This window comes from Heptranchias perlo, chromosome 2, assembly GCF_035084215.1.
Source record: "Heptranchias perlo isolate sHepPer1 chromosome 2, sHepPer1.hap1, whole genome shotgun sequence".
Classification (NCBI taxonomy): domain Eukaryota; kingdom Metazoa; phylum Chordata; class Chondrichthyes; order Hexanchiformes; family Hexanchidae; genus Heptranchias; species Heptranchias perlo.
The window spans coordinates 111,791,700-111,811,162 of record NC_090326.1 but is presented as its reverse complement, the minus strand read 5'-3'; the positions used below and the strand labels follow the sequence as shown (position 1 = coordinate 111,811,162).

Sequence of the window (19,463 nt, the reverse complement as noted above, 5' to 3'; positions counted from 1 at the left end):
GGATTTTAACCCAGCGACGATGAAGGAACGGCAATATATTTCCAAGTCAGGATGGTGTGTGACTTCGAGGGGAACATGCAGGTGGTGTTGTTCCCATGTGCCTGCTGCTCTTGTCCTTCTAGGTGGTAGAGGTCGCAGCTTTGGGAGTTGCTGTCGAAGAAGCCTTGGTGAGTTGCTGCAGTCTGGTATGGATGGTCCCATGTCAGCCGTGGCTCAGGGGTAGTACACTTGCCTCTGAGTCAGAAGGTTATGGATTCAAATCCCACTCGAGGCTTGAGTAAAAAATCCAGCCTGATGCTCCAATGCAGTACCGAGGGAGTGCTGCACTGTCGGAGGTGCCAAGTTTTGGACGAGATGTTAAACCAAAAATGTCGGCCCTCTCAGGTGAACATAAAAGATACTATGACACTATTTCAGAGAAGAACAGGGGAGTTATCCCCGATGTCCTGGCCAATATTTATCCCTCAACCAACACCACTGAAACAGATTATCTGGTCATTATCACATTGCTGTTTGTGGGACCTTGCTTTGCGCAAATTGGCTACCACGTTTCCTACATTACAACAGTGACTACACGTCAAAAAAGTACTTAACTGGCTATAAAGCCCTTTGGGGTGTCCTGAGGTCGTGTAAGGTGCTATATAAATGCAAGTCTTTCTTTCTTTCTGATCTAATCCAATGCACCAATCCCAGTAAAAAGGCAGAAAGTGATCGGTGGACTCATATTTACCCATAAAAATTCTGAAACATCAAATTAAACAAAAGGATGTAATCAAGTCACCTTACACGTAACCAGAGCATCTCACTCCATTACCAGGTCACTTCGAGAGCACATCACGGAGTGAGGTGGAAACAGAGTGAGAGTAGGGACTTCTAAAATGGGAATTAGTTGCAGAGGGGGAAGGAGGCGCTAAGTAGTCTAGCTGAATCATACACAAGTAGTGTAAACTTTAAAATAAAACAAACTAACCAAACCTAAAAATCTCAGCACAGGAAGAGACAGTGATGTGTCATTCCTGCATAAATGTGGGAATTTCGAGCACCGGGTGTCGACTGAGCAGACATATCTGTCGGAAGTGTCACCAACCTGAAACAATGCAACACATCAGGGAGGAAAAGCAGTTTTTGGAGCGAGAGTCTGAGAGGGTAGTCACACCGATGAGAGATAGGGAACAGGTAGAGGAGGAGGGAAGATGGGTGACCATCTGAGGGGTGGGGAAAGGCAGGAAGGAAAGGTTACAACAGAAACATTCAGAGCAACCTATGCTGCAGTAGATTTGAAGCTCTTGTTTCCTGAGGGAAAATGAGAACTCTGAGCAGAGCCATCAAATAAATATCAATGGGATCAACAGGAGATGGTTTGGGTGGGGGAAGGGTTAGATTAGCAACATGGCTAGAAATGCAGCAGGTGCCACATAATAGGCTTGTCAACAAAGTTGATGCCCATGGAATAAAAAGGGCAGTGGCAGCATGGATACGAAATTGGCTAAGTGACAGGAAACAGAGAGTAGTGGTGAAGGATTGTTTTACGGACTGGAGGGAGGTATACAGTGGTGTTCCCCAGGGGTCGGTACTAGGACCACTGCTTTTCTTGATATATATTAATGGCTTGGACTTGGGTGAACGGGGCAAATTTCAACATTTTAGCTGACACAAAACTTGGAAGTGTAGTGAACAGTGAGAGAATAGTGATAGATTTCAAGGCTGGTGGAATGGGCGGACACGTGGCAGATGAAATTTAACACAGAAAAGTGCAAAGTGATACATTTTGGTAGGCAGAATGAGGAGAGGAATTATAAACTAAAGGGTACAATTCTAAAGGGGGTGCAGGGACAGAAAAACCTGGGGGTATACGTGCACAAATCGTTGAAGGTGATAGGGCAGGTTGAGAAAGCAGTTAAAAAGGCATTCGGGGTCCCGAGCTTTATAAATAGAAGCATAGAATACAAAAGCAAGGAAGCTATGATGAACCTTTATAAAACACTGGTTCGGCCACAACTGGAGTATTGTGTCCAATTCTGGGCACCGTACTTTAGGAAGGATGTGAAGGCCTTAGAGAGGATGCAGAAGAGATTTACTAGAATGGTTCCAGGTATGAAGGACTTCAGTTACGTGGATAGACTGGAGACGCTGGGGTTGTTCTCCTTAGAGCAGAAAAGGTTGCGAGGATATTTGATAAAGGTATTCAAAATCATGAAAGATCTAGACAGAGTAGATAGAGAGAAACTGTTCCCATTGCCAGAAGGGTCAAGAACCAGAGGGCATAGATTTAAGGTGATTGGCAAAAGAACCAAGGGCGACATGAGAAAAAACTTTTTTACACAGTGAGTGGTTATGATCTGGAATGCACTGCCAGAGGGGGTGGTGGAGGCAGATCCAACTGTGGTTTTCAAAAGGGAATTGGGCAAGTACTTGAAGGGAAAAAATTTGCAGGGCTACGGGGAAGTGGGACTAACTGGATTGCTCTTGCAGAGAGCTGGCACCAGTTCGACGGTCCGAAAGGCCTCCTTCTGTGCTGTAACCATTCTATGATTCTAGGTGATAGGGGATTCAATAATTCGACCGGCCCATACGTCCTTTTGCAATACAGTCCTGGATGCTTTGTTGCCTCCCAGATGCAAGGGTAAGGGACATATTGCATAGACTGGAAAGATTGTGGTCCACGTGGGAGCCAATAAAGAAGGCAAAGAAAGGGCCTCAGTTTAACGTCTCGTCTGAAAGACAGCACCTCCCACAGTGCAGTGCTCCCTCAGTGCTGCACTGAAGTGTCAGCCTAGATTTTGTGCTCAAATCTTTGGAGTGGTGCTTGAACCCACACCCTTCTGACTCAGAGGTGAGATTGCTACCACTGAGCCAAGGCTGCTACCAAACATTTAACAACCAAAAAATAGCCAAGTATTACTGTGAAAAGTGGAAACAGTTTGACATCGCCATATAGAGGTAAGCTATGTATTATATATATTATGACTGGCAAAATGGATTTCTTGCCTGTGTTGATTTTTTTTTAATCCTATTTTTGTAATGCTAGAATCAGAATGTAAGAGGTTAACTCCCAAAGCTACACATAGTATTCCTTGTAACAGAAAGCCATCGGCCTGAACTAGTCTGTATGGTTATTAGATTTTCCTCAAGGTGCAAGTTCATTTTGGTTCACACAAAAGTGATTTGAAGGGTTAATCAGTTAATCATCCTGAAGGAGGCCATTATTTACAATCTGAACATATGTTAGAGATGGTCCATTGTCACATAGGAATGCATTGCTTAAGGTGATCACTTAAGATATCATTTGATTCATAAAATAAAAACAGAAAATGCTGGATACACTCAGCTGGTCAGACAGCATTGGTGTAGAGAGAAAAACAGAGTTAACGTTTCAGATCGATGACCTTTCATTAGAACTTTGGGGGGGGGGCGGAAGGGGGAGCAGCTAAGTAGACTCCTGGAAGCTTCCAGGTCATACATCAAAGGGTATGCCCTTTGCCAGAGCTACTGACTTTGACAGCTACTTCGGGTCCTTGATAAACTAAAGCCCTTTCATGATTGACTGCTCCATGGGCAGGGACTTCATTTCAGACTTGAGTTGGTAGGTCTCAGGGAGAGACAGACACAGAGAAAGAGAAAAGGCAGACAATTGTGTTTGCAACACATAGTCTCCAGCTGTAATGCTGAATGAATTTAAAGTCCCATGGCAGCCTGATAAACGGAGTCAGGCTAGTCCGCTGTTATGGTAAGTAAATGTATAGTGAGAGATTATATTTAGAGAGAAAGTGAATTGCACCTTTGTTATTTTACATATCAAGAAATGTAAGGAAAATATATCTCACTGTGAAAACTGTATTGCTTGTTCATGTATCCTATATAAATAAATCTTTTATTCGATTTGAAGTCTGTGTCTCAATTTGGTAGAGAGCTTGCCAAGTGTGCCATCTCTAAAGAGAGGAGAATTCACATAGCAGCATGTGATACATTCCAGTTGCCTGCATATGGAGTAAGGGTTCTGTGTTACGATCCATGGGTCATGCTATCATTTATTTAGATATTGGGACAGAAAATGTGCACTCCAGATCGTAGGAGGTGGAAGGTCCATTTATGGGAGTGACCAGTGAGTGAAATTGAGAAAACATCAAATGTAAAAACCCTAAAATTATGATTAACCTTTGCAGATCTCTACTGTGCATGCAAATGGATTTTCAGCAAGCTGAAGATTAATACATTGGGCACTGCAGTAATATTAGATTACTATCCATTGTGATATAGTTCTTATCTCCTTAAAGCTGTGCAGTGTTCCATATATTGTACCACTCAAGAAATATTTCAGGACAGCCATGTGTTCAAGTGATTTTGAATAAGGCAGCGAGTTTTAGAGCAGCAGTTGCCCTGAAATGTTTTGATGATGCCATAAACCATGAAAGCTGCACTCAAGCAATCTGTGAATGTCAGCAGGACAGAACTACAACCGTAGATATACAACTTGATATTCGTGATCTTGCAGTTTCCTTTGCTCCTTTCCAGTTTGTTTTGCCAAAATTATTTTTTTTATGACTTCCTTTGCATATTGCTGTGAGCGTGCTGAGATGCCATAATTAGATGAAAAAAATAATAAAATGAAGAGTGACATGAGGCCTGAAAGTATATGGCTGTTACATTTTTTTGTCTTTTCTATCCTTTTATTCTAGATTTTCTTCGGCCTTTGTACTTTAGATCACTTTCATAGGTAAATCCCAACTCCCTATGCCTTTGGGAGCATCTTCATTAGCCTTGATATCGAGGTAAGCTTTTGGTAACGTGCCCAGGATATCGAACGGGACATCCTTTCTGATTATTTTAGCTACTGGAATTATACAATGCCTTCATAGGAACTTTCTCCTGTCTTTGATGAGTGATAGAACAAAATTTGAAGTTTTGAAGCTCTAAACTCAAGTTATTAAGTGAACTTATATTACAAAAGATGAACAATGGACTAGTTAACAGTCATAACACATTATATACCTACAGTAATAATCCTATAAAAAGAAAACAATAAAAGGTCACAATTTAACACTAACTTTTCTTTTGTAGAATACGTTTATCTACATAGCGTTTCTTTCCTTCTTGTATTTCTTACCACTGCGGGAACTGACGATCGCTTAAACTACTCTCTTGAAAATTCTCCTCAAAATTTAAGGAGCTATAGCTGTTCTAATCTTTGAGTCCGAATTAAAATATCGCCGCAAAATTACCAGAACTTTCTGGATTTTGAATTACTATCGACCGCATTCGAAAACAGTTGACTGTAATACATAACTGAACAAATCACAGTCTGTGTTTGCTCAAAAGTAGCTTGCCTCCTTTCTCCAGCTTGCAGAAAATCAAACTTGAAATATTTGTATTGGTTAAGTTTAGCACAAGATTCTTGCTGCAACTGGAGCCTCCTTATATATTGTGAATGATTTAAAGGGGCAGCCACCAAGCCATCACATGACAGCTAGGGTAACACTTGAATACTCTAACAAGTTACTATTAAATCAAGCTCTTCACTGTACATTAGAACAACGCTGACACTACAGCATTACGCTGCTTTGAATGAAGCACATAAATGGTCAGACAATTAAGTTATTAACCATTTTTAAATCTCGAGAATCAAGGTACCATATTCTGGATAATTTACATATCAAACAATCAGTTTTCTCTCATGTAGATAGCTGGTCTCTCATAAAAACTATGGATACTCTCTAGACAGATTTGCGTATTGGCTACCCCGGTCATAAAGTCAAAAGAACTCTCCTTAAAGATGCAGCTGACTGATATCCCTCTCTTAATAAATACCACCAACGATGAGCCAATTGTTTATTCACGTCACTGATGCTTATGGGACTGTCTAGTGTAAAATGGCTACCATACTACCTACATAACAACAATCATCGCTGTCCAAAAGTAATCCATTGTGTAAAGTGCTTTGGGATGTTTGGCAGCGTGATAAACTACTATATGAAAGGACACATGGCAGATGAAATTTAACACAGAAGTGTGAAGTGATATATTTTGGTAGGAAGAATGAGGAGAGGCAATATAAACTAAATGGTACAATTTTAAAGGGAGTGTGGGAACAGAGAGATCTGGAGGTGTATGTACACAAATCCTTGAAGGCGGCAGGACAAGTTGAGAAGGCTGTTAAAAAAAAGCATATAGGATCCTTGGCTTTATAAATAGACGCATAGAATACAAAAGCAAGGAAGTTATGATAAACCTTTATAAAACATTGGTTAGGCCTCAGCTGGAGTATTGTGTTCAATTCTGGGCACCACACTTTAGGAAGAATGTCAAGGCCTCAGAGAGGGTGCAAAAGAGATTTACTTGAATGGTGCCAGGGATGAGGGACTTCAGTTATGTGGAGACTGGAGAAGCTGGGGTCGTTCTCCTTAGAACAGAGAAGGTTAAGAGGAGATTTGACAGAGGTGTTCAAAATCATGATACAGTAAATAAGGAAAAACTGTTTCCAGTGGCAGAAGAGTCAGTAAACAGAGAATGTAGATTTAAGGCGATTGGCAAAAGAACCAGAGTTGATATGAGGAAACATTTTTTTATGCAGCGAGTTGTTATGATCTGGAATGCAGTGCCTGAAAGGATGGTGGGAACAGATTCAATAATAACTTTCAAAAGGGAATTGGATAAATAGTTGAAGGGGAAAAAATTACAGGGCAGACATTTTAAAGAGCAGGGGAGTGGGACTAATTGGATAGCTCTTTGAAAGAGCCAGCACAGACATGATGGGCTGAATGGCTTCCTTCTGTGCTGTACCATACAATGATACTACCATGATACTATGATAAAAGCCGAATATTCTTCCTCTTAATCAAGCTGCTTTCAGCTTCTGGTAAAAAAATCCACTTTCTCTTCACCCCTGGAAATAATTATGTCCTCCAATTCCAAAGACCTGGAGAATCATGGGTAGAAAATTAAAGATTGTGGTGCACTATGTGAACACGAACCAAGAGGATGTGGAAGTGTGTAGGAAGAAATGTATGAGGTACTTATATGCAAATCATGCTGCCTTGATTTTGACTGCAAAGTGAACCAAATCGAGGAACTGCTTACCAGCAAGTGTCGTGCTAAACTCAAGGCTAAGGCTTAAACTCAGAACAAGCAGAATATCACATCCGCTCTCACAGGTAAATAACTAAATTTATTTACCTAAAGGTATCTTCCCAACTGCTTAAGCAAGCTGAGCGGCTGCAATCCCTTATAAACAGTATCATTATGGTCAGAGTACGCTGATAACTGCTAGTTCATTCCTTTCCCTGTTTTCCACTTGACTTTTGCACTATTTTCCCCAATTTTTCTACAATTATTAAGTCAGAAATAGGATTTTCTCAAGTAATGAAACTTGAGAATGTGGAGTTTGACATGCAATGCATGTGCACTGAAATATTGGCTGATGCACAATATAATACTAGGGTTGCCCACCAGAGGATACTCCATGACATTAATGCTGTAGAAATCATGATGTATGATTTCAACGAGTGCAGCCAGACTGTAAAACCACTCTTCCTCCTGTAGTTTTTGCAGCAGGGATGGAATACTGCAGTGTGAGCACACAGAGCCTCTATGGGGCATTGAGAATTCCAAGACAGTGGGCCTGCGTTCAGGATACTATCACACACACACTCCACATCCTGCAATATGGCTATTTTTAAAAATCTACCTGGTGCTAGAACAGAAAATGCTGGAAACACTCAGCAAGTCAGGCAGCCTCTGTAAAGAAATTAAAAATGTTGACGCTTCAGGCATAGCCCTTCATCAGAACCGGAAGATATTACACAAACAGATTATAAGAAAGGTCGGGCAGCATCTGTGGAGGGAGGAGAGTTGACGTTTCAGGTCTGATGAAAAGTCATCATCCTGAAGCATTGATTCTGTTTCTCTCTCCACAGATGCTATCTGGCCTGCTGAGTGTTTCCAGGATTTTTTGTTTTTATTTCCGATTTCCAGCATCCGCAGTATTTTACTTTGACTTAATTACAATTGTTTTGTGCCCTTATTTCAATAATTTAGTGCAGGCCTACTCAAAGGATGGACCAGGAAGTCCTCAAATCCAGATGCGACTGGTACCTCTTATTTGTGATTTTTTTGCTGCAACCACTGGCCCCCGAGCTGAGCTGCTCTCGTGCTCATTATGACAAGAGACTTGAGACATTGGGGCTGTTTCCACTGGAGCAGTGAAGGCTAAGAGTGGATTTAATAGAAGTTTTTAAAATTCTGAAGGGTTTTGATGGGGTAAATAGGGAAAGACTTGTTCCTCTGGTTGGGCAGCCAGTGATGAGTGTTTATCAATTTAAAATAGTCACAGAGATTGAGGATTCAGGTTAGGAGACATTTTTGTATACATAGATTTGTTAGATCATGGAATGTTTTGCCAGAAGGAGTGTTTCAGGACCATCTTTTGAGGGAGGAACAGATCAGCTTTTAAAGGGGGAGGGCAGAGCCGTGGGATTAATATTGGATTGCTCTAGTAAAGAGCTGACACAGACACCATGGGCTAAATGACCTCCTTCTGTGCTTTAAACTGTGTATGATTTTATGGCTTCCACTTCACAAATTCTGCTCGCCCTGTCAGCCTGTCGCATCCCTCATAATTTTAAACACCTCTGTCAAATCACCCCATAATCTCCTCTGTTTTAATGAAACAGTCCAAATTTTAAAAATTCAGGCAGCATCCGAGTGAATCTGTGTTGTACCCTCTCTACTGCCTCAACATCCTTCTTATAATGTGCAGCCCCAAACTGCACACAACTGTGGTCTTAAGTTTTTATATAGATTCACAATAACATTTCTACTTTTATATTTATACTTTTTCCCATAAAACTCTGTATTCCATTAGCTTTTTTATGACTGTATTCACTTGAGATGCTGCTTTTAATGTCTTGTGAGCCTGAACCTTCAAATCCCTCTGCTCTTCTACATCACCCAGCTTTTCACCAAAGTATAATTATAGCTTTTATTTTTTTTAAACCAAAATGTACATCACATTACATTACTGGCTTTGAATTCCATCTACCATTTTTTTCCACATTCCACCATCTTATCAATCAATCCCCTTGCAGCTTCCTTTGATCCTCAGAATTATTTACTATGCCTCCTATTTTGTATTGTCTGCAAATTTAGATACCACTCCATCGAGCCCTATTTCCAAATCATTAAGGTACACGGCAAACAGAAGTGGTCCCAGAACGGAATCACATGGGATACCGCTACCTACTTCCAACCACTCTGAGAAACTGCCCCAATCCTCCGAGAACTCTGCATTCCTCCAATGCTGGCTTCTTGTGCATCCCTGATTTAATTCGCTCCGCCGCTGGCAGCCGTGCCTTTAGCTGTCTAGGCCCCAAGCTCTGGAATCCCCTCCCTAAACCTCTCTCTCCTCCTTTAAGACGCTCCTCAAAACCTACCTCTCTGACCAAGCTTTTGGTCACCTGACCTAATATCCCCATATGTGGCTCCATGTCAATTTTTGTGTGATAACACTCCTGTGAAGCACCTTGGGACATTTTACTATGTTAAAGGCACTAATGCACTTGTTGTTGTTGAACACCTACTTTAGGAAGGATGTCAAGGCCTTAGAGAGAGAGTGCAGAAGAGACTTACTAGAACGGTACCAGGAATGAAAGACTTCAGTTACATGGAGAGACAAGATAAACCAGGATTGTTCTCCTTAGATCACAGGTTAAGGGGAGATTTGATAGAGGTGTTCAAAATCATGACGGGGTTTGATAGAATAATTAAGGAGAAACTGTTTCCAATAGCAGAACGGTCGGTAACCAGAGGACCCAGATTTAAAAAGGTATTTGGCAAAAGAACCAGAGATGAGATAAGGAAAACATTTTTTTTTATGCAGCGAGTTGTTATGATCTAGAGTGCATTGTCTGAAAGGGTGGTGGAAGCAGTTCAATAGTAGCTTCCAAAAGGGAAAAATTTGCAGGGCTATGGGGAAAGGGCAGGGGAGTGGGATCTATTGGGATAGCTCTTTCAAAGAGCTGGCACAGGCACGATGGGCTGAATAGCCTCCTTCTGTTTTGTATCATTCTATGATTCTATGGAACAGAGAAAGGGAAAAGGAAGTAAAGGACCACATACACCAGAAAAGAAAAAGAATGAGCTTTAAAGCGATTAGGTGGTGAACCGTAGATGGTTAACTGATAAATTTTTGTTAGGCAAGGGTATTAAGGGATACGGAATCAAGGCAGGTAGATGGAGTTAAGATACAGATCTAGGGGCTGAATGGCCTATTCCTGTTCTTATGTTCCTATGAGTGGTCACAGGGGCTGAATGGCCTATTCCTGTTCTTATGTTCCTATGAGTGGTCACAGCATAAGACAAAAGGTAGCACGATGAGAGAAACTAGAAAAATAAAAGACATCGAGGAGACCCAGAGAATGTGTGAATAATGAAAGTGAAAAATAATTAAATTTTACTTTAAGAAAAAAATCAAGTACAAAAAAGCCTTGCATCTAGCAGGCATCTTGCATTACATTTGAAAAATCATCTACATGAACTTGAAATTTACAAGTTACAATCAACTCTACAAATGTGCCAACTTCAAAAAAATTAGCAAAAGCTGACCAACATCGTTAAAAAAGATTGACACAAGCCCAAGAAGCTGATAATTTGAGAGTGACTCTGATACAAGAAAACAAATCATTATATGTAACGTAATCTGTAATATTACACAACATTTGTTCAATTGTATTGGAGGAAAAGAACAGGAGCACATGAAAGCCTGAAGGGGAAATCCAAATGTTGAAAACTTCAAACTGGGATGGTGCATTTTCAGGGCCTTCCGGAAGGCCAATACACCCTCAGAAATATTTAAAATTTTGCATTAAAAATAACCCAGTTTGATAAATTTTAAACACTTCTGCACTTCATTATGTTTTTTTCAATATTTAAAAAAGGAGAACAAAGTGACATTTGGGTTTTCAATAAACTAACCATCACTGCCCCCTAAAAACGATCTCAACATTTACTCTCCCACATCTATTCCCTCCGCCTTAAGTGCACAAAAGCATTCTACTCCTCAGAATCCACTTCAGTGACACTGCATCCATCCAACTTTCCACCCTTTCAGAGATGCTCTTTTCCATAACTCTTCCAGTTCATTTTGGTATTCTTCTCCCTTTTCAATTTAACTTGCCACTCCTCCACTTTCAACCTATTTAGGCTGGTACCCTTCTCCCACACTCCTTCAATGAACACTGGCATGCTCCTTCCTCCCCAACTCTAAAAATTAGAGCCAGACCTTTCAAGAGTGAGATTAGAAAACATTTCTACACACAAAGGGTGATAGAAGTTTGGAACTCTATTGCTAAATTTAAATGTGAGGTTGATAGCTTTTTGGCAACCAAAGGCATTAAGGGATATGGGCCAAAGGCAGGCATATGGATCAGCCATGATCTTATCAAATGGCAGAGCAGGCATGAGGGGCTGAATGGCCTACTCCTAAGTGCCACACTCAGCTTCTCCTCTCTTCCTCCCCCATCACTGTTTCCAGCTTCTCCCCATGAAATACTGATCCCAGCTTCTGCTCCTTTCCTTCTCCCCTTAAGCTGTCACCTTTAAAGAAGGTGACTTCACAAATAAGTAGTTATTAATAGTATTACTGGTAGACAATACTCATAAATTTAGTTTAATTTAAAAAGAAACTTATTTAATCGACATAAAAATCCATCTGCCATTCCTTAACTCATCTGTTTCATTGTTTATATCACCCAGTCTAGTCACCTGTCTAGACACAGTTTGTTGTCAGCAGAAAATTACAAGAAGCAACAGCAATGCACACAGCAGGCCCGCAATCTGATTACAAACATCACCCTAGGCCGAGCGATCGAGAGTGATACAGGCGGCAGGGTCACAATCTTCCACTTTGGGAACGGACCGAGATTGTTTCCCCCCCAGGAAGAGAAACAATGAGAGACTTTCCCCGCGCTGCTCCGGGGGATCTCGGCGCGACACCGGGTCAGGGACCGTGTAACCCGGGGCAGGATAGCTGACAAGTGAAGAGGAATCCGCATAAAGAAAAGAAACTATACAAGTTACCGGTTAGTGCAACTGCAGATTTAAAAGTAAGAAAGTTTACAGTTTGGTGAAGTAAAAAAAAAAGTCCCAACGAAATTATAATAAAAACTAATATTCCGGTTCAGTTATTGCAGAGAACAATATTCATATTTAATTTAGAACAACTTCTGTGACCTGCCGGTGGTTTTGTGACATTTTAATAAAAACACAAACCGGTCTCGGGATTTACTCACTTTAATTCTCAGCGACTTCAAAGCGTGGAGACCGCCATTTTGTGACCATCATCATCATAACTTTATTGACACTCCCGCCATCGGATTAAGCTCCAAATGTAACAAAATATCGACTGAAATTTTAATTTAAAAATAACAAGTGTGTTTGTTTAAATAAAAACAGGCTGATCAATGCCGGTAACGACTTCAAGACGATGTGTATTATTTCATAATCATCTGATACACATATTTTCCGCAGTCACTGTTCCCGCCGGTTATTCTGGATTAGTTTAAAATCTGCAGTAATAAAACCTTCTGTCTCACTGGCCCTTTCCTTCCCCCGGGTGATCGTTGCTCGGGAGCGGGGCCTTTTCACTGGCCCTTTCCTTTCCTTCCCCCGGGTGATCGTTGCTCGGGAGCGGGGCTTTTTCACTGGCCCTTTCCTTTCCTTCCCCCGGGTGATCGTTGCTCGGGAGCGGGGCTTTTTCACTGGCCCTTTCCTTTCCTTCCCCCGGGTGATCGTTGCTCGGGAGCGGGGCTTTTTCACTGGCCCTTTCCTTTCCTTCCCCCGGGTGATCGTTGCTCGGGAGCGGGGCTTTTTCACTGGCCCTTTCCTTTCCTTCCCCCGGGTGATCGTTGCTCGGGAGCGGGGCTTTTTCACTGGCCCTTTCCTTTCCTTTGCTTCCCCCGGGTGATCGTTGCTCGGGAGCGGGGCTTTTTCACTGGCCCTTTCCTTTCCTTTGCTTCCCCCGGGTGATCGTTGCTCGGGAGCGGGGCTTTTTCACTGGCCCTTTCCTTTCCTTTGCTTCCCCCGGGTGATCGTTGCTCGGGAGCGGGGCTTTTTCACTGGCCCTTTCCTTTCCTTCCCCCGGGTGATCGTTGCTCGGGAGCGGGGCTTTTTCACTGGCCCTTTCCTTTCCTTCCCCCGGGTGATCGTTGCTCGGGAGCGGGGCTTTTTCACTGGCCCTTTCCTTTCCTTCCCCCGGGTGATCGTTGCTCGGGAGCGGGGCTTTTTCAGATGGAGGTGGGAAAATGGCGACCGACAAACCGGGCCGTGACGTCACTGGAATACGGTCTATTGGATGCCCGGAGCCAGGGTCACGTGTTGGGGGCGGGCTCGAGGCCTGAGCTTGATGCATTGCGGCAGGTGAGTGTGTGTTCCATTTATTATCACATTTAAAATAGCTGGGGGAAGGGGCTCATGATATCAATGTTAAAACACCTGCATTTTATAGATAGAGCAAATGTTTATTCCTCCTTGAATGTGTTTTAATTTTGTAACTGTAAACCGAGAGATGTTAGGGATAGGGCTACTAAGGGATGCATAAGATGAACTCACAGATAATGACAGTGAAATATTGAATAGTTACTTTGCCTCAGTATTTACCAGGGAGACTAAAAAGGTGGGCATGGCATTAGAAGAAGAAATCAAAAAAGATGTAAAGATATTTAAGATAAAAAGGGGGGAGATAATTGATAAACGAATCAAACTTAGAGAGGATAAAACCCCTAGTCCGGATGGATTGCATCTACACATATTAAAAGAAGCTAGGGAAGAGATAGTAGAGGCACTATTACATATACATGAAAAGGGAATCGTGCCAGAAGACTGGCAGACAGCTAATGTTATTCCTATATTTAAAAAGGAAGATAAAACAAGTCCACAGAACTATAGACCATAGCTTAACATCAGTGATAGGAAAGATAATGGAATCTTTACTCAATGATGTAATAGAAAAAATCTAGAAAACAAAAATATAATTATCAGCATGGATTTCAGAAGGAAAGTCGTGTGTGACCAACCTTATTGAATTCTTTGAAGAGTAGACAAGGGTAATGCAGTAAATGTAATATATTTGGATTTCCAAAAGGCCTTCGATAAGGTAGACTCATGATTAAGGTCAGAGCATGTTGAGTTGGGACAGGTCGCAGAATGGATAGCAAGCTGGCTACAAAACAGAAAACAAGAGGATAAGGGTAGTTACTCAGACTGGCAAAAGGTGGGAAGTGGTTCCACAAGGATCGGTGCTGGGACCACTGTTGTACACAATTTACATTAACGATTTAGACTCGAATCGGAAGTACAATTTCAAAATTTGCAGACGACAAGTTAATACAAAGGAAGTATGTGTTAAAATGCAAGAAGACAACAATAACCTTGCAGAATGGGTGTATAATTGGCAAATGAATTTCAATATAGATAAGTGTGAGGTGGTGCATTTTGGTAGGAAGAATAAGGAGGCCACGTACTGCTTGGATAATAAAAGTCTAAATGGGATAGAGGAGCAAAGGGATCTGGGGGTACAGATATACAAATCACTAGAAGTAGTGACTTGGGTTAATAAGGCCATAAAAAGGCAAATCAAGCATTGGGGTTCATTTCTAGAGGGATAGAATTGAAAAGCAAAGAAATTGTATGGTATCTTGATTAGACCACATTTGGAATATTGTCTCCATATTATAGAAAGGATATAGAGGCATTGGAGGGTGTGCAAAATAGGTTCACAAGGATGATACCAGAACTGAGAGGATATTCTTATCAGGAAAGGCTGAACAGGCTGGGCTTTTTTCTCCAGAAAAGAGAAGGCTGAGGGGTGGTCTGATAGAGGTCTTTAAGTTAATGATAGGGTAAACGTAGAGAAAATGTTTCCACATGTGGAGGGAATCCAAAACTCGAGGTCATAAGTATAAAATAGTCGCTAATAAATTTAATGGGGAATTCAGGAGAAACTTCTTTACCCAGAGAGTGGTAAGAATGTGGAAGAAAATACTACAAGGAGTAGTTGAGGCAAATAGCATAGAGGCATTTAAGGTGAACATAAGAACATAAGAAATAGCAGCAGGAGTAGGTCAATCGGCCCCTCGAGCCTGCTCCGCCATTCGATAAGATCATGGCTGATCTGATCCTAACCTCAAATCTAAATTCATGTCCAATTTCCTGCCCGCTCCCCGTAACCCCTAATTCCCTTTACTTCTAGGAAACTGTCTATTTCTGTTTTAAATTTATTTAATGATGTAGCTTCCACAGCTTCCTGGGGCAGCAAATTCCACAGGCCTACCACCCTCTGAGTGAAGAAGTTTCTCCTCATCTCAGTTTTGAAAGAGCAGCCCCTTATTCTAAGATTATGCCCCCTCGTTCTAGTTTCACCCATCCTTGGGAACATCCTTACCGCATCCACCCGATCAAGCCCCTTCACAATCTTATATGTTTCAATAAGATCGCCTCTCATTCTTCTGAACTCCAATGTGTAGAGTCCCAATCTACTCAACCTCTCCTCATATGTCCGCCCCCTCATCCCCGGGATTAACCGAGTGAACCTTCTTTGTACTGCCTCGAGAGCAAGTATGTCTTTTCTTAAGTATGGAGACCAAAACTGTATGCAGTATTCCAGGTGCGGTCTCACCAATACCTTATATAACTGCAGCAATACCTCCCTGTTTTTATATTCTATCCCCCTAGCAATAAAAGCCAACATTCCGTTGGCCTTCTTGATCACCTGCTGCACCTGCATACTAACTTTTTGATTTTCTTGCACTAGGACCCCCAGATCCCTTTGTACTGCAGTACTTTCCAATTTCTCACCATTAAGATAATAACTTGCTCTCTGATTTTTTCTGCCAAAGTGCATAACCTCACATTTTCCAATATTGTATTGCATCTGCCAAATCTCCGCCCACTCGCCCAGCCTGTATATATCCCCTTGTAGGTTTTTTATGTCCTCCTCACTCTCTACTTTCCCTCCCATCTTTGTATCATCTGCAAACTTTGATATGTTACACTCGGTCCCCTCCTCCAAATCATTAATATAGATTGTAAAGAGTTGGGGACCCAGCACCGACCCCTGCGGAACACCACTGGCTACTGGTTGCCAGTCCGAGAATGAACCATTTATCCCAACTCTCTGCTTCCTGTTAGATAACCAATCCTCCACCCATGCCAGAATATTACCCCCAATCCAGTGATTCTTTATCTTGAGCAATAATCTTTTATGTGGCACCTTGTCGAATGCCTTCTGGAAGTCTAAATACACTACGTCCACTGGTTCCCCTTTATCCACCCTGTACGTTATGTCCTCAAAGAACTCGAGCAAATTTGTCAGACATGACTTCCCCTTCGTAAAGCCATGCTGACTCTGTCCTATTAAATTATGTTTATCCAAATGTTCCGCTACTGTCTCCTTAATAATAGACTCCAAAATTTTACCCACCACAGATGTTAGGCTAACTGGTCTATAATTTCCAGCCTTCTGCCTACTACCCTTTTTAAATAAGGGTGTTACATTAGCAGTTTTCCAATCTGCCAGGACTTTTGCCGAGTCCAGAGAATTTTGGAAAATTATTACCAAAGCATCCACAATCCCTACTGCCACTTCCCTCAAGACCCCAGGATGTAAGCCATCAGGTCCAGGGGATTTATCCACCTTGAGTCCCATTAATTTACTGAGTACCAATTCCTTAGTGATTTTAATCGTATTTAGCTCCTCCCCCCCCCCCCCCCAGAGCCCCCTGTTTGTCCAGTGTTGGGATATTCTTTGTGTCCTCTACCGTAAAGACTGAAACAAAATATTTGTTCAGCATTTTTGACATCTCCATGTTTCCCATCTTCATGGCCTTGACATGGCCGTGAATCTAGATAAGCACATGAGGGAGAAAGGAATAACAGGGTATCCTGATAGTGTTAGATGAAGTAGGGAGGGAGGAGGCTTGTGTGGAGCATAAACACCGGCATGGACCAGTTGGGCCGAATAGCTTGTTTCTGTGCTGTAGTTTTGATGTAACTCGATGTAAAAGCTATTTTTATGAAAACGAAACAGATATGGGATCCGAGGTTTCATAAATGGGGGCATCGATTACGAAAGTAGAGGTAAAGCTAAAGCTATTCTAGTCATTGGTTAGGCCACAGTTTAGAATATTGGGTCCAGTTTTGGACCATACTTTAGGATGAATGTTAAGGCCATGAAGATGGTGCAAAAGAGATTCACTAGAATTATACCAGGGATGAGAGGCTTCAGTTAGGAGGAGAGACTGGAATCTTTTCACTAAACAGAGGTTAAGAGGAGAGCTAATGGATGTGTTCAAAATTATGAGGGGCTTTGATGAGGTAAATAGAGGAAAAACTATTTCCACTGGTTGGTGAGTTAGTAAATGGAAGAAATAAATTTAAGATCATCATCAAAAGAATAAAGGGAGGTAATAGGAATATTTTTTCATGCCAAGGATTGTTGCTACAGGAATGGCTTACCAGAAACAACGGTGAAAGCAGAATCCATAATAGCTTTAAAAAGGAAAGTGGATAAACATTTGAAAAAAAAATTAAAGGATGTGAAGATAGGACATGGGAATGAGACTAAGTGGATAGCTCTTTCAGGGAGCTGGCAGAGGCACAATATACCAACTGGCCTCCTACTATGCTGAAAAGTTCTATGAAACAAGTGAGTCTCACTTCAAATTGAAGGGCATACAAAATGCTGGAAATGAGGAATTGTTTTGTGATGTCCTGGATGTCGTGATACATAACAGAGCGCATAGCGTCTATAGATTTTTTAGAAATTTACTGATTTTGATACTAGAGTGTTGGGAGTTCTAACTCTGTGCAAAAGTATATTGGCAGAATCTGCCCTTCTGGGATACCTGCTTAATACGGCTTAGATTTAAAACTAACATTAAGTTCATGTCAATAAAATCATTGTGTAATGTAGCATCTTAACTTCCTGCAGTGCTTCCCGCGGTATCTTTTTACCATCCTGTGTATATATGTGGGTTGTGCTGGTACTAGATACAGCAGTTTCAGCCGCACTAACGTGGTGGTTGGGCGTTTCAAACAAAGAGCAGTTGTTCCAAGAATCCACAGTTAAAGTGCTTATTCATAGTAAGTGGCACAGCTGAAATAAAATGCTGGGGCTGCAAATCCATGGCCTTTCTAGTGCACTCCCACTTCAAACCTGGCAGGAAGGGCTGGAAATTTAGGCCAGGTCCCCTATATGTCCGGTCTTGCACATGAATTCCTGCTCAGCCTTTTGGGGACAAAGCCACCTACCTGAAACAAGGCCATTGACGTAGGAGGATATGGGACCAGGGGCAGAGACTCCTAATGCCGGGTATCCCCACCTCCCCAGTCTCCCAGAGGACTGGTGGACCATTGGTAATGGTACACCAGTTGAAAGGCCGAATGGTGGCTATGGGCTCCACTTGAAGGGCTGAGATTATGTCTTCGACCCCTGATAATAGGGTGGGGTGGGGGGGAGGGGAGGGGAGGGGAGAGAGGTGCAACAATTCTGGATTCACCTTCTCTGTGGCATTAAACTCAGTACCAACAGCAGCCAGAAGGCCACCAGCACCAAAGATCTTTTCTTCCTGGTGCTATAAAAGAAGGTACTTGCCTCCTGTTGGAGCCCAGCAGAAGGTAGACAGATCTGCTCAGATGGCAGGATCTGAGCAGGGCTGGGTGCAAATCTAATGCTTGCAGTTTCTAGGACAGCTTCAATTGTGTGTTGTTCCTGGAGTAAAAAGGGGCAGGAGGCACGGTTAGGTCTCTCTTGCTTCGTTTACTTATTGCAATGCCTGTGTCTGTTGCAGGCACTCTGCGGCCCATCAAGGGAAGTCCTGGAGCAATGCAAAAAGAGCAGAGACTAATGGGGAAAATACACCCAGCTCCACGCAGAGGATTTTCCTCTGTTCGCTAATGTTGGCAAAAAGGCGATGTAATATGCTGCAGCTATGACACACTGTTCCATGCAGGGGTACATTGCGAGTCTGAGTCAGCGGAGAGTCCCTGGTTTCCCTGTTTTGTACTTGGGCTAACAATAGAGAATAGAGGAAAATATACCCCCATACATTTAAATGAGTCTGCAACCTGCCTCATTCTTTATTATCATAAACCTCACTCCTGATATTTTTCCTCAAGGTTAACAGCACTGACCACAAGTTATGTATTACCCTTGTGTGAATGTCCTTAAGCATTACTAACAGAAATTGACCTAAAACAATAACATTTCCATGTACTGCATTGTATTATAAAATATGATGTATACAGATTTACTTTAGTCCAATCTGGGGGTTCAGATGACTACTGTAAACTCTTCAAAGAAGAAGGATATTACAGTGCTAATGACTTCCTCCTTATGTGCTATAATAGCTTTTTGTTGAACTGCCTACATGTTAGGAGAAATATTTCATGCTAGTTCTGTGCCACATTCCTACCCT

The 19,463-nt window shown here is 42.0% G+C and overlaps 1 protein-coding gene across 2 annotated transcripts in view; it reads right to left on the bottom strand.

Moving 5' to 3' along the window:
• coa1 (cytochrome C oxidase assembly factor 1) overlaps positions 1 to 13,329 on the bottom strand; it is an 80,728-nt gene extending 67,399 nt beyond the window's left edge. The window contains exon 1 of one of the 2 annotated variants that reach the window (XM_068005807.1): positions 12,282 to 13,329. The gene's annotated coding sequence lies outside the window, so the exon portion shown is untranslated. The remainder of the gene's footprint in view (positions 1 to 12,281) is intronic. The other variant, XM_068005816.1, reaches the window with a different exon arrangement.
• Between the last annotated feature and the right edge of the window lie 6,134 nt (positions 13,330 to 19,463).